The 16,486-nt window shown below is 40.8% G+C and overlaps 1 protein-coding gene across 1 annotated transcript in view; it reads right to left on the bottom strand.

Moving 5' to 3' along the window:
* Tnc (tenascin C) overlaps window positions 1-16,486 on the bottom strand; it is a 111,283-nt gene that overhangs the window by 17,152 nt on the left and 77,645 nt on the right. The window lies entirely within an intron of this gene.

Here is a 16,486-nt window from a genome sequence, read left to right as displayed (position 1 = left end):
ATGTACGCATTATCCTGCCCATGTAATTGTAACCCCTCTGTACAGTATGTTCACAAATACAAAATAAATAAATTAATTTAAAAAAATAAAATAAAAATACCTCCCATATTAAAAAAAACTGTCCTTTCAATAAAAGAATTAGTAAAAAAAAAAAAGTATGCTACAGGCATAAACAAGGATACTATTAAACCAACAAAATCCAGGGGTTCAAAGAATATTTAGTAACACAGGCAAAAATTTTTACTCTTTTATGTTTTAAGTACACTATTAAACTATATGGGATATGGCATCGTTTCTCCCAGTCCCCTTTTTAAGTTGATTCCTTTCCAGAGGATACCCTCCTGATTCCAGATCTGCTTTCTCTGTTCTCTTGTTCTTACTTCTCCTTCTGTCTTATGGTCCTCAGTATGAATTTTCATTTTCTCAGAGGTCACAGGTTCTTAGTTGGTACTTTTGATGCTTCAGGCTGGATAACCCTTTGTTGCATGGCAGTATCTTTAGCTCTTCCCCATGAAGTGCCATAACCAGAAACATCTCAAGACATTGATGGGTGTCTTTTTGGGGACATACAGTACATATCTATTATATTAGCACAAATAGTACTTCACTACCACAGTTCAGTCTATATTCTCTGTAAGCCTTTCCCTCTATGGAATATTCTTTGCCAAAATCTTTGTCCACCTTGGAAGATGCTTTTTAGGGTACTGTGTAGTCATACCCTTTGGTTCATGTTCTGGATTCCAATGTGGGTAGAGATAACAACACTCATGTTTGGTGATCATGACTTTACGTAACTGTAACCCGTCTGTACATGACCTTTACAATAACAATAGAGACATTTTTAAAAATAGAAAATTCATACCCCAAAAGAGAGAGTCATGAACAAGTAAATAACTTCATTGTTTGCCTCAGATAAAAATAAGTTTATTTTGCTAAGGGAAATTGGATGCTCAGAAGGGAAAATATTATGCTTCTTTAGATAATGGGAAAATCTTCTTATCAAAGAAACTTTTTATTCATGAAGATTTCTCAAGTCTCTAGCCTCTCTGTATCTACCAGTTGACAAAGACCTATCTGGAATATTTGAAACCAGAATTTGACACTCTGACAATATCAGCCTTGCCCCCTACCCTTTCTGAGACATAGTAAGATTCCAGGGTGGTGGTGGGGGGGGTGTTCTCCCATTCTGGTCAGTGAAAACCAGGATTTCCATGTTGAACAGAGTTCAACTCTTTGGAGTATTGGGGATCCCCAGGGCCTGTCTGCTTTTAATACCATCATGAAGTCATTCGGCCTTAGATACTCACAAGAAGATCAGGAGGAAAGTTTGGAACAGGGCTTTTTAAAAAAAGAAATTGTACATCAGTTGGGATTCCTAGGCAAACTATTCCTACACTGTCTGTAGAAGGAGAGAGAAGCAATGTAAGAATTCATGACCCTCCTGCCCAGGCAATCTGTAAATAGAGGAAGTGGTTTCACAAACATGGAACAAAGAAAAATATAGATACACATATACATATATACCTCTATATGAATAATCATATATACACAGAGTGGAATTTGGGTGATAATGTAAATATGTACATGCATAGGTAAAGATCTACTATATGTATAAACACATATACATAATGCTCATAGAGTAGAACTGTGGGTAATTTCATTTTTATACTGTCTGTGTTTCATAGATTTTTCTGCATGAAAATACATTTCTGTCTATGAGAATCATTCCTGTTACCATTTCAGATGAAATAATATGTTGCTATAATTTTGTCCTAGGATATCTAGGATATTGGTTTTGAAGAAGTGGAGAGAAGTCAAAAACTGAGTCCTCTTGTGTCTCTGTCTTTTTTTTTTTTTTTGTCAGTCATGGGGCTTGAACTCTGGACCTGGGCACTGTCCCTCAGCTCTTCAGCTCAAGGTGAACGCTCTACCACTTGAGCTACAGTGCCACTTCCATGTCTCTGTTAAATAGTCCAGGAAAGTCACCGGAAAGCTACAAAGCTAGGAGATTATCATCTGTACCACATACTGATTTGCAGTATGAATGAAAGGATTGTACTTGCTTATCGTTTTTTTTGGAAGACTCATTTTCTTCAATAATATAACATCATAGTCCTTTTTAAAGTTCAAGACCAATACTTGATTTTGGTACATGATGCTTTTGCTCACTGGCTGGTGTTCTGCCAACTGAGCCAGGCCTCCAAACCCATGTAATTCTTTATGTAACTTGTAGGTAGAGATGGGAGGCGGGTAATGGAGGAAAGCAAAGGAAGGGATGAAAATGCCCATGAAATGTTGTACTCCTAATCTGACTTAATGAAATTGTTACTCCTTAGTACAACTCCTAAGATAAGGACACAAATGGTTTTTTTATTGCTTGCTATTGTTTCTAACATTTATAAGGTGATTGTTTTGTTGCTTTGTATGTCCCTCCCCCACAGTATAACCCCTGTTTTCACTGTATTTGATGTTGGTATAATTTGGGGAGGGGAAGGGAAAAAAACATAAATTGTTTAAATAGGGATACAGGTGGACTCATTGCAACAATGAGATGTGCAAAATGCTATGTTGAAAAATGAACTTTACAACTTTGGCCCGGGGGAGGGTGGAGGAGGGGAGTATAGTCGTAGAGATGGGAGGGCAGGTATGGTAGGGGAAAAACAAAGGAGGAGGCAACAATGCTTGATAGGAAATGTACTTATTATCTTTCTCATGTAATTGTAACCCCTCTGTATGGTATTTTCACAATAAAAAACTTACTTAAAAAATAAAAATAATAGTATCATAATTTTTGATAGATATCTCAGTTGGATTTACAGACATGGATGGCTGTCTCAGCTGAGCTTTGGCATTGATCTGATGTTACTATAGAGATGAACACTCTGGGTTTAGGTGCCTACTATGTACTAATTTCATGACCATGAGAAAAACATTTCCCTCTCGAACTGAAGTTTCTTCACCTGTGAAGGTGAGATGCTTGCATTAGGCCAGAGAAGATTCTTAGGCATAGCATAGGTAAGTCTAAAGAAAATCAAAGGAATATAATTTTTACTCATTGTCTACAAGAGTAAAAGGGAAAGATTCCTAGGCATAATGTTGGTGGGACACCTGCCCAGTAAGCTAAGAAAGTTAATAGATATATGCCTAGTTAGGGAATAGCTCCAACACATGGTATCCCGCGATTTATTACTTATCAATTTTCTTGATATTAACACAGAGCAATCAGCCCACGCCTGACTTAAATGCACGGATGGTTAGTTAAATGGAATTCCTTGAGTTACCTCTATAGGCGTTTGGGGATCTCCACCTTGTCTTGGAGCACCTAGCTTGGCACAGTCTCTGTGATCTGGCTGAATGAAGTCTTTCAATTGGCTCATGGTCCTCCAGGGCTGTGTGGGTGCTGAGTATGTCCTCTGCACACATACCCATGAGGAATGTCTGGGATTGCTTGCCAAAGCTGCCCACCATCCCTCATTAACATTTCATGCTTAGAATAGAAACTTCAAGTAGAATTTTCCAGGGTGGAGGTGGAAAAATGAGAGGAATGAGGAAGAGTAAGGAGATAAGCATGTCCCTTGCATCCAACCGCTGTTTATTGTGTGCATGCCATTCCAATAAGCCTTATCTCATGGATTATTCAGAGCATCACAGGTTTAAGGTCCATGTGATAATATGGATCCATCACTCAAGTCCCAGAGGCCAACAGCAGAACAAGCATTCATTCTCTCCATCCGACCTTACTGTATGTAGCCCATGGGATTTGTAGATTAGCCACAGTAGGGGAGGAGATGATTTGGGCTGTATGTCCCTATCTTAATGCCTTCTAGGCCAGGGAGCAAAGAAAGGAGGAAAGAACATGAACTTTAATGTGTAGTGCTTGCCTATGTTCCCCATGAGCAGAGTGAGATTATACTACACTGTACATGAAGTTACATGGAAAGGAGCTCATGTCAGGCAGTTACCAGGGATAAATACTTCCTGTTTGTTTTCTCTGCTCCTATCTGCATTTTGATTTCTCAGAGTATAGTGACCCCATGTTCACTGAATGACACATGCATGGAATTTCCAACCATTCCTTGTACTTAATTTTCATTGGCTAATTTTCATTTCTTGCTGAATTAGTCTGTCTGCCAGTGGTCTCTGGAAGGGCCAGGCTGAATGTAGAAATATAAGATTCTGCTTTTGGCTTTCCTTTCCCTATAGATAGAATCCTCTCTTTTGACATAACTTTAGGAGCCCACAGAAATAAATGATCTAGTCAAATGATGTCCTATATGGAAACAGAAGAGAGGCTAGCTTACATTTTAATCCATCCCCTCAACAGACACTTGTCCAATGTCTTGATTTTATTGTTGTTCTGTCAATGACACCTTGGCCAAAAAAATAATTGGTGTTCAAAGTGAGAACGACTTAGGCTTTGAAGCCTGAGTTCCAGTCATCATTTGTGTGGTGGGATCATTGTCATCTCAAACCAGATTCGTCTCAAACAATTCTCTTTTTTGCCTTGTTTCTACTCAGCCTCCACACTGCTGCCTTGGGGATTTGGCTCAGATCACATCTTTTTAGAAAGAAAAGTCCTCTTGGTACACTCCAGGATTTTTTTCATCATCATGCATCATTTTATGATGTTTTTAGAAAAATATAAGGATGGGAAGGAATAAATAAAATATGACAAAGTGAGGGTATTGGTGGCTCATTCCGGTAATGGTAGCTATTCGTGAAGCTAAGATCTGAGGATCATGGTTTGAAGCCAGCTCATGCAGAAAAGTCTGTGAGAATTTTAATTCCAATTAACCATCAAAAATCCAAGACATGGAGGTGTAACTCAAGTGATAACATGCCACTCTTGAGTGATAAAAAGGCCAACGTATAGTGTGGCACTCTGAGTTCAAGCCCCCGTACCAGCACACACACAACGACAGTGAAAATGAATGAACTAGATCTAATTTATATGCACCAGCAAAGATAATTTTTTAAATTATCCCAACGGATGAAGAAGGCGTGTTGCAGATAAGTCACTAAGGTTTATTTATTTGACACCCAACAGAGTAAAATAAGTTGAGATCAATTGCATTCCTCTTGCATGCTGGGGATCACAGGCCTGCAACACCACTCTCAGCATAAGTTGAGTTGTAAAGGGTTCGCTAACTAGTATCCTCTTTTCTTGTTCACATTCAAAATCATCAAGTTCCATGAACCACAGGTCAAGTTCTCTGTACCATCTTTAAGGGCTCTTGATTTGTACTGTTAAGGGGAAATTGTATCTTTCCTTTCCTCTGTGATGGGATGGGTAGGAGGAAAAACCAAGTTCCCCTTACAGTTAGGTGTCTGGAAAAGACAACAGGTCCCTTATCTCTGGAAGGGTGGGCTGGAAGCCCTTTCCTAAAGCCTGCAGGTGGATGATGGGGTTATGTTGGGCACATCCCCAAGTCTCACGTAGGCTCTCTTTGCTTTAGAATATGGGCTATTGGATAGGTATCAGTTGTTTTGCAGGTTGTCTTTGAGAGATGTTTTAAGATTGCAGGACATAGGAAGTGTTGTGAATGTGACTTTTTTTCACTCATCCTTTAGGGCCTAGCGGTTTTGTCCCAGAATCAGTACCTAGGCTGCAGATGTCAGTAACATGGCGTTTCTGTGCCTGCTGCCGTTCAGTACATGGCTCTTCTGTTCCCAGCACTAACAAGGCTAGGCTTCTTCTTCCACTTTCACCACTGTGCCCTCAAGTGAGCCAAGCCTCAGTCACAGGACTGACTCACCCAGATTGCACTGTGTACTTCCCCACCTCGAGGCCATGGCCGTGCATGGCATGTCCTCCTTCCTCCGGTGAATACACGTTCACCCTGTCACCTTCAGTGATTCCCATAGCCCCAAATCCGTCCTTGTGCAATGCTCACCCTTCTCCCTGTGTGCTAGGGATTGAGTGGAATTAGGCATGTCTCCCCACCTTAGAGCTAAGCTTAACAGGGTGGACCTCAGCTTTTGTAATGAGATGGGTGACAGTTACGTATGTTACTGAGATGTGAGCAATCTACCTGTAGCTGTCCTTTCTCTTTGATGAGGGCCTCTAGGGGCCTCTTTTATCCTGAAGATGTTACATTTTGTGGGGAGGTCTCAGGAAAAATATTTTGCATAGTTGGGGTGGAAAGAGCACAGAGAAAAGTGCCAGTAGGCTAGAGTTTTCATCTCTGTCTTCTCAGATTCCTGGACCATGGACGAGCAAGTCATTCACCCTCCCTGGGCCTTGTTCCTGCCTCTCATTTGGAGGCCTGGCGCAGCTCGGATGATATAAGAATGAGCTACTATTTGCCGTGTGTTTCTGCCAAATGGAACCTCCCTCATCTGTCCTTCCTTTGTGGTGCACGATAAACCAAGGGTTTACAGTAAAAGCACAGGAAGAGCTGAATGATGTGTTCTTTTCAGGAAAGTACCTGGTCCCCCAGGGAGTGGGACACTGTTTCAGGAGCCCCTGGCCTCTGAGCCCCAAGGATTCTCAGTGGAGACCTGGAAAAAAATGCAGTCTTTGCCCTCAAGGAGTTCACAGTCTAGCCGATGGGGACAGTGTAATGAACAGTCACCAAAGACAACAGGTTTCCATAGTAGGCTCTCTCAATTAATTTTAAGGTCTCTAGCATGTGGCATGGTACTTTGCACAGGGAATTCACTATAGATTTACTTTTGCTCATCTTTGTAAGGCCAGCAAGGCTTTGCACAGACAAGGCAGAAGACAAGCCTCACAGCCTTGGAGACTTGCCTGAGTACATCTCAAGGGCTTTGGGCAGACAGAATAACTCCTTATTCTTCAGTAGGTCCTGATTCCTGAAACTGCCTGCCACTCTGTATTACAAGAAATGCTTCCCCCTCCTCTTATTCCTCTTTCCCTTCCTCCTGTTCCTTCCCTTTCTCCTTCTCTTCGTTCTTCTTCCTTCTCTCGTCTGCCTACTCCTTCTTTTTCTCTACCTCCTCTTTCTCTTCCTCCTCTTCTTCCTTTTTGGCTTCTTTTACTCCCTGCCTCTTCCTTCTTTGTCTTCATCATCTTGTCATTGTCTTCTTCCTCTTCTGCTTCCTCCTCCTCCTCCTTCTCTTTCTCTTCATCTCCTTCTTCTCTTGTGCCACTGTTAAGCCAAGTTGAGGTTTTAGTAATAGGCAAAGGAATCTAAACATTATCTAAGAGAATCTTATCCAAGACAACAGCAAATTGGTGCCAGGATTATTTGCTACCCCTCCCTCTTGCAGCCACAGAGGCTGAAGGGGAGCTCTGGGGAGGGTGGAGAGCCATGCTAGCATGAGCACCTCCACTGGCGCTTCTTCCCTAATTGCAGTTGCCCACCATGGACACAGGGCCTTCTCCATGGCTGTGCTGCTTTCTCTTGCTCCCTCTCCGGCTGAGGTTCTGCACGTGTCTGGGGTTCTCACATACCTGCTTGCCACACTAAGCTCTCTGTGCCTTCCCATCCAGGGACTTTTCCCCCACATTGTCTCTACCTAAATCACCTTTGTCCAGTCCAGCCAGAGAACCTGTGCCTTAAGCTTGAGCACTTTGTTAAACACTAGAGCTTCACAGAATCCCTTAGATTCATACTCTTTCAGGCCAGAGCTCTGTCTTCTCTAAACCCTATACTCTCTCTTATTTTCTTCCTGTGCTCTTGAGAAGCCAGTGAGAGGTGGGGCTGGAGCTCTGAAGACAGACTCCTCATTGAAATCCCTCTTCAGATCCCCTCTCGTCTTAAGAGTGTTGGAATGTTACTTAGCCTTTTTAAGTATCATATCATGAAAAGGTGAAATAGTATGTACTTGGGACTATGGGACTCCTCTCAGAGGATTGCTCCTCCTCTGCTCCCATCAAGACAGCACTTCCGTTATGTCCCACTCCCCCCAATCCCTCATCCGCTCTCCCCACATGGCAAGGATGCTAAGGTGGCCCACAGGCTTGCCCTTCTACCTTCCAGGAAACAGATCAGCTTCAACGAGAGCAGCTTAGTGCCTGTTTCTCTTTTCACCTCATCAACTTGGGAACTCGTTGCCTTTATAATAATTTTCTAAACACCCTACTTCAACAACTCAGTCCCTCAACACCTGCCGGGAAGAACCCTAGATATAAGTATCTGTTCCACCAAGGGTGGAAACTCCACCCCAATGCTCTTTGCTGCTAGATTTTTTAATTGGCAGATCAGATAAGGGGTATTCCGAACTATGTGGAAGGAAGACAACTTGGTTTTAGTTATTAGCACTATCTCTTAATTCAGAGTCTTAATTCAGAATCTCTTGATTCTGTGGGGTTTCTGTCCTTGTCTGCCTTCAGCTTTCCATCAGTTTGGGTCTACAAGTCTGATTCAGGGCAGGCTTCTTATGATGCTCTGTGGTGTTAAAGAGGGGTGACTGTTGGGCTGTGGGTGCTCTGAGCTGTACCAGTCCAGGGTGTATGTAGGTAGGGATCAGGGGAATAGGTCCTATCCTAGGCTCTGCTGATCAGTATGGGAAATCCATGTATGGATAGGCCCTGGAAATGGAGTATTGTTTGTTTTTTTTTTTTTTCATATAGTCCAAACTGGCTTTGAACTCTTAATCTCTTTGGCCTCGGCTTCCCAAATGCTGAGATTACAGGCACGTGCCACCCATACCAGGCTCCATTTGGATTTCCCAAAGACATTCAGGGGAGCCTTTGTAGATTATCTGAAAGCCAGTTACCATCATGGAGTACCATCTGTAATAATCTTGGAATGAATGCTTTAGGAGTTCTGTACTTGTGTCCATGTTTTAGTATCTATATACTTTACATCAGGGCATAGTGTTATTTTTGTTACAAATTATCATTGATCCAAATAGCCCCTCTTGTTTTATTTTTATTTTATTAATATTATTTTCTTCCCTAAATCTCTGGTATCTTCTGCTTATCACAAGAGTGTGTGTATTTTGGAGAACGTATAATCTATACAGTAAAATGTCTGTGTCTTTGATTTGCATAGATGATGGTGTGATATGTATCCCATTCAGTCTCTCCTTCATTCAGCTTCTTGGAAGTCTATTAATATCAAGAGATGGACTTGGATCTGACCTTGATAGCTGCTATGTTGTCTTTTAACATGCGACCACTGTGCTGAGCTCTTTCCTTCTCCTAGGGGTAGCCTGTGTTGACTCCAATGCCCGGAGACTGGCTCTGGAGGGAGAGGCTGATATTTCTGCTCAACTCGGTAAGGATAATTTGGGAGTAGGAATACTGGCCTTTTCAACACCACCTGGTTAAGGGGAAATTTAATTTTAGTTGAATGAATCAGAAGAACACAATTCTGGGTACCAAAAGTCCATTGAACCTCTTTCTTTCTTTCTTTCTTTCTTTCTTTCTTTCTTTCTTTCTTTCTTTCTTTCTTTCTTTCTTTCTTTCTTTCTTTCTTTTTCCTTCCTTCCTTCCTTCCTTTTTTTCTTTCTTTGATCGGTCTGAACTCTGGGCTTGGGCGCTGTCCCTCAGCTCTTCTGCTGCGCCCTACCACTTGAGCCAAAGTGCCACTTCCAGCTTTTTCTGCTTATCTGGTACTGAGGAATCTAACCGAGGGCCTCATGCATGCAAGGCAAGCACTCTACCACTGAGCCACCTTCCCAGTCCCCCTTTCTTTCTTATATAGCCACTGGCTACTAGCACAGGAAGACTGGCGATACAAATGGTATCCTGATTCAGGTTACATTGGTAACCTGAAATTCTGTACCACATGCCCTTGGAGATGTATAGTTCAGTAAGTCATTACTTCCTCTCTTTGTTTGCTCAACTTCCTTTTTGATGGGTATAAAGCAAGCTTCAGGCGAAAATATGTATAGGCAGCACACACTAGCTGAGATTTAATTATGTTGAAAATTTAATTAAAATATAATTTAACAAAATGCACTTACTTAAATGGTTCCTTCTATTATTAATAAGTAAAGCCTGCTTTCCATTTAAAGAAGTGACGTTCCATATTTAATAGAACCTAAAATGCCAGATTATGAAAACATCATAATTATATATTCCATTAAGAAAGAAAAATAGTTCTACTAATTAAGCCATCATATACCATTGAATGAAAATACCACGAGCTTTTACAGATGCTAAAATATGAAGACATGTATATTGTTTGTTTCTTTCAGTAAATAAGGTTTGATTTAATGGGAAAAAAGCAAATAAAGAGATATGACAGAAATGATGACATTAGCATAGGTGAGGCTGGAGTTTGGGAAACAGAATTTTGTCATGTGGGTGGTCCTTAAACCAGCCTTGGTAGGGGAGGGCTGATATTTCAGTTTGGAAGTTGAAGATAATTCAAGGGTGGGAACAAATGCCTTCCCAAGGCCACATGGTAAAAAGAATAATATAAGCTCAGCCAGATGAATTGTAAGTTCTCAATTTCAAGAGCCAAAAATTTATGGAGCTGGTGACTTGGAGCTGGTGGCTTCTCCCAAGCCCCTCCTCTGTGAGAGGCCTGATACGTTCTCAGGCCTGACCCATTTACCCCCAGTGCATTCTAGGCTCTTCAAAGTACCCAGATGTTTCTTCCACATTAGTAACCTCCTGTCATGGACACTTATGTATGGATTAGGGTGTTCTGATTCCTTTTGTTTGTTTGTTTGTTTTGCTGGGACAGCTGTGTTATCAAATGATGATAAGTTGATATTGGGGACATTGAGGCATCCACTAGGCCTCTAGGGACAGAATGATTATAGGGCAATCAGGAATGTCTCCTAATGAATTGTTACATCATCATTTTTGTTTTATTTGACCCTTATCACAATTGCATGAATAGGCATTATTACCATTTTACAAGTGGAGAAACTGATAATGCTAATTTATCTCCAAGCACACAATAGTTGATAGAGCTGTATGTTGAGCCACAAAAACATAGCTTTTCTCTTTATAAAAAGTAAACTTTGCTGGGTGCTAGTGGCTTACACTTGTAAACCTAGCTACACAGGGGGCTGAAATCTGAGGATCACGAGTTCAAAGCCAGCATGGGCAGGAACGTCCATTGGACTCTTATCAACAATAAACCACCTGTGGCACTATGGCTCAAGCAGTAGAGCACTAGCCTTGAGCTGAAGAGCTGAAGGACAGCGCCCAAGCCCAGAGTTCATGTCCCATGACCAAAAAAAAAAAAAAGAGTATGTATATTCATGTGCAGAGGGTTGGGTATATTTCTGGACTTACCACTTCTCTGAGGGAAACACTTTTGTGTTTCTATCTTTCAAAGTTATAATCCAACAGGAGAATGTCTAGAATACTGGCATTGATACAATCAACACCTAGAATGTTTTTGTAGATTGCTCTCCCAGAATCACCAAATATAGCCACACCCATTTTTTTGTTTTCTTCCACTCTCTTATCACTATCTGGGCAACTATTAATTTATTTTGTAATTTCTACATGTTCTATAAATGAGATCTGATAGTACATAGCCTTTTGTGGTTGACTTTTTCTCACTCAGCTTATTTTCTTGGCTATTCGTGCATGAATACTTGAATTATTGTTCCATGGTCTCCTCTGGTGGGAACAGAACAATTTGTTAAACCTCTGACCTGTTGAAGGACATTTGGGTTGTTTCTAGTTTTGTCTATTACAGGTAAAGTTTCTCTGACCAGTGATGTATATGGTTTTGTGTGGACACAATTGTGCGGTCTTTGTGGATGTAATCATAGCAGTTGCATGATTAGTGACATGTGAAACTGATAGGCTATTTTACAAAGTAGTTCTATTTTTATACTTCCCCCTCCAGCAAGGTACAAGTGACCTAGTTTCTCTGCGTCCTTACCATCTTTTGTATTTTATTTTTGTTAATTCTTCTTTAGTCACTTTGAGAGCCTGGTTCTATATAATTGTCGATTAATTTACATTTTCCCAATGGATAGTGATGTTGAGAATTTTTTCATGTGCTTAGTTGTCATCTGTGTATAATCTTTAGTGAAATGATACTGGTTTTTTCCCCTCGGTTTCTCTTTTATAGCCTTTGGAAATGAAAATTGAATTTCTTATTGAGATAATTCTGGGCTTACCAGCAATTATAAGAAATAATAGAGATCAATAACAAAAAGATGACTAATATAATTTTTAAAGTGGGCGAGGATTTGAATAGACATTTCTCCCACACAAGACACAAATGGCCAATACGCATAGAAGATGCCCAACCTCACTAGTCATGAGAGAAATGCAAATTAAAACCAATATGATGCCACTTGATACCCATTATGATGGCTATAATAAAAAAGATAAGGAAGAACAATTGGTGATGAAGACATGGACAAATTGGAAACTCATACACTGATGGTAGGGATGTAAGACAGGGCAGATGTTTTGGAAACCAGTATGGCATTTGTGGACAGAGTTATAATATGATTTAAAAACTCCACTCTTGGTAATATACTCGAGAGCATTTGAAAACATATGTCCACACAAATACTTGTGAAGATTTATAGTAGCATTATCCATAATAGCCTCTAAATACAAATTTTTACATGTCCAAGTGATAAATGGGTGAAATGTCTATTCTGACTGTCCACTATTATTTAGCAATTAAAAGAAATGCATTGGTGCATTTTATAATGAATATTAAATAAAAGAATATTAAGTAAATGAATATTAAGTAAAAGTAAGGACCACATGTTTTATAATTCCACTTACATGGAATGTCCAAAGCTGGCAAATCAGTAGAGACAGAAAATAGATTAGGGTTCAGGAGATGTATTGGCTACAAGGTGTGAACTTCCTTTACAAGATCATGAAAATTTTCTGGAATTGGTGGTGATGGGTACCTAAGAGCCAATCTGAAATACTGGATTTGCTACTTCTCAATAAACCCATGCTTTTTAAAGCACCAATACAGTACATCTGTGTGCCTTTTATCCAGTTTCTCCCAATGACACTATTTTTTCCAAGCTATCATAAGATTGAGGCTAAGGTATGAAAAAGGAAGGGAAGAAGGTTAGGATGGCAAGCACCATTCATCTAGATTCTAGAATCACCCACTCTTATGAAAGAGCAGGACATTATATAAAGGGAGGAACATGAATTCTCGAAGGGGGATACACCCCCATGTCTCCACACCCCGCTTTCTCCTCCCACCCATTTCTATAACTACTTGCAAGCTGTCAGCACTTTGGGGATGCGGTATTTATTGGGTTGCCACCAACAAATGCTGTGAGGGAGAGGAGGAGGGGCAATGATTCATCTGTACTGATCCCTGTGTTTTCAGCAGCCTTCTTTGGTGCAAAGGGACAGCCCCATTAGCGCTTCCACATCATCATCACTTTGGTTTCTTTCAAAATGTTTGCTCAGAAAAAAGTCCAGGGTCTGGCATCGGCTCACTTTGGACTTCCAGGGGAATTTCCCATCATCCTCAGTCTCCATGGGTGAAGTCCCATGATGCTTACCCCACAGAGCTGGTGGTAAGATGGGTTCCCACACGGATCAAAGAGAATCACATCATGTGGACATAAGATGGGGTCCTTTCTCTATCTCTTTATCTGTGACACCACTGAGCACAAATCACTGCTCTAGCAAGTTGACTATGTTAGTCCCAACTGTACCCCTAACTGGATCTTATAACTCAGCTAAGACTTGTCCACCTAAAGTTTACTTTATGCCCATATCATCCCAGCTGTGGCCTGTGAACTCTGACCACATCACCCCCCACTGAAACCTCACATCCCAATACTCATGATCCAGTTAAATTAGGCACTTTGATGGCTGCACTGTGAAATCTCCGAAGCTGAGCATAACTATTACTGGTAATAATAATACCTTTGATTAACTGTGTTCTTTCTATGTGTCAGGAAGCATACAAATGCTTTTCTATGTGCAACTTGACTGAATTGTTCAACTTTGGAAACTAGAATCTCATGAAACCAGGGGAATCTCTTGTTACTATGGATAGCTCTTCTCATAGAGATAGAGGAAGACTTGTCCATGATTACAAAGTGTAATTCTTTGAATTGCCACAATACATTTATGTTTCTCCTTTTCAGTCATAGTTTTCTGACAGTCTCCTATCTCCTTTAAGTTTGTTGTCCTAGAGAAATGGCATTTGACCTCCTTAGTAAGACCACAGCCTTGTAAATTGGCACTCACAGAGAAGAAAAGGGGTTTATAAATGGGAAATGAAGGCATTTCCCATTTATCATATTGAACTCATAATATATAGCTCTGTATACCACTCAGGCATGAAGTTGGCTTAAGTTTTGTTAGTCAAAGCTCTCCAGAGAAATAGTCAATAGATACTACATAATATATATATATATATATATATATATATGTATATATGTATATGTATATTCCCAGCAAGGGAATCACTATGTGTGCATATGTGTGTGTATGAGATACAGAGACAGAGACAGAGATAAATAATTGTTTTTAATGGGACTTGGGACTGGCTCCATGTAGCAAGTCCCAAATCTGCAGAGTGGGCTGGCAGGTTGGAAACCCAGGGAAAAGTTCACAATTTACCTTGAGTCAGAAGGATATCTGCTGACAGAATTACCACTTCCCTTATTGGATTGGTGTGTGTGTGGTTGGGGGGTGTTGAGACTTTCCTTACTGTCTTCAATTTGGGATGATGCCAACCCACACTATGGAAAGAAATCTGCTTTATTTGATGTCTTCTGATACACCTTCATAGCAATTTATCCAGACACATACATGACAAAATGTCTTTGGAGCTTGTGTTGATTAATTAAATGAACTATCACACCAGTCTATAGTCTTATGGAAACAAGGAAGGAAGGTGAAGAGTTATCCAACATCCCCTCTTAAAGCTGATCATGGCCTGGACATTCAACCAAGAAGGTATGTGTTTTAGGTAAATCAAAGAAACTTAGAGAGGCACCAGGCTGTTGGCAGCACCTGCAAGTCCCAGAACATGCAGTGCTGGTTAAGAAAAAGAGGCCAGGAGGTTCAGCTGTCCCCCTTTCCTCTTGGGCCCGTATACCCTGGCTAGGACTAGAAGCTGCGTGTGGGGTTGGGGAGGATCAAGGCAGTTGTGTAGTAGAGGCTGTAGAGGAAGCCACATGTCTGTTGCGAGGATGAATGGATCCTCAGATAGACCTCAGGAAAGTCTAGAACAGTGAGACTGAGTTAGCCAGAGTATTCCCGGACATTGGCCAAGGGGAGCCAGAAAGAGCATGAGACAGAAGACTTCAAGTTCTACTTGTTACAGGCTTAAAACACCAATATGGGAGGCTGCAGTTAGGCAGAACAGGGACACCAGTGTCTACCAAGCTTTGCGCCATTGGGCCTCCAGAATACCAGCTGCCGTCTTGGAGAGGAATTAGAAATAGAGACAGAGGATCATCGTTTCCTTTTACTTTCTTGTATTTTCTTTCTAGCAGTACTGAGGTTTGTACTCAGGGCCTACATACTAAGCTTGCTTGCTCTGCTGGTGTTCATCCACTTGAGCCATGCCTCAGGCTCTTCTTTTTTCTAGTTATTTTGAAGATAACATCTCAAAGACATTTCTGACCATGCTGGCTCTGAGCAGTGATCCTCTGGATCTCAGGCTCCTTACAGGCTTGAGCCACCAGCACCCAGCTAAGAAAATCGTTATTTTAGAATCTGGATTTTCAAATTTCTGAGTAGACTGAACAATTCCTTAAAAGTCTGTTTAAAATTATTGCCTCCAACTAGATCTATATTTTGTCTGGTGACAGAAACGGCATAGATAAATCAAACAATTCACACATATCAAGGGTAAAGAATGGTTACATTTGTAAGCATGTTACATTAATAAGTGTTGGAGCCAGTAGTTAAAAAGAAGTAGATTTTCATAACATTACACCAAAGTTGTGTTGATCTTGTCCACATGATTGTTCAGCTTCTATCCCCTGGCTGACTCCTAGCACCCTGGACTTGCTCTCAGTCCATGGCTCCCCGAATTTGCCAGCGATGGATGGATCATCGCTTCTTTGGACAACCTTTTGCCAACCTTTAGTTATTTCTATGTTGAGAAATGTAAAACCACAGAAAATGCAAAGGATAACATTCCAATTCTTCAAAGTGTTCAAATGAACAAATGCTAGGTAGGGTTTTTATCATAGATACTGTTAGCCTTTATGCGAGTCAATGAGACAGTAGCAGATACAAAGCAGATGCTGTTCTCTTCCCCCCCCACCAGCCGTTACCCCTGAACCCTCCTTCCTCCTGCCTCTCTCAGACACTACAGGATCAGGAGTAGGATGTCGACTTTCCTAGCCCATTGAAAATACTCTCATATACAGAAATCATGCAGCCATTTTACTTTATTTAATTACATGGCATTCAACTGTACATATAATTTGATGACTGCATTTCCCACTCAATCTTAGCCTCTGATACAACAAGTTAAGGTACTCTATGTATTTCCTCTATTGCATTTTATTTGTTCTCCTATCTATGGATGGTTAATTTTCCCCCTAATATTAAAAGGCATAGCCACAATTTCAGGAGATGCTCCTGTGTCTGTTTCCATTTCCATTATGTCACCATGCTATGCTTCTAGAAATA

The sequence above is a fragment of the Dipodomys ordii genome, unplaced genomic scaffold, assembly GCF_000151885.1.
Source record: "Dipodomys ordii isolate 6190 unplaced genomic scaffold, Dord_2.0 Scaffold127, whole genome shotgun sequence".
Classification (NCBI taxonomy): domain Eukaryota; kingdom Metazoa; phylum Chordata; class Mammalia; order Rodentia; family Heteromyidae; genus Dipodomys; species Dipodomys ordii.
The sequence above is the reverse complement of the archived record's forward strand: the minus strand, read 5'-3'. Positions and strand labels throughout refer to the sequence as shown.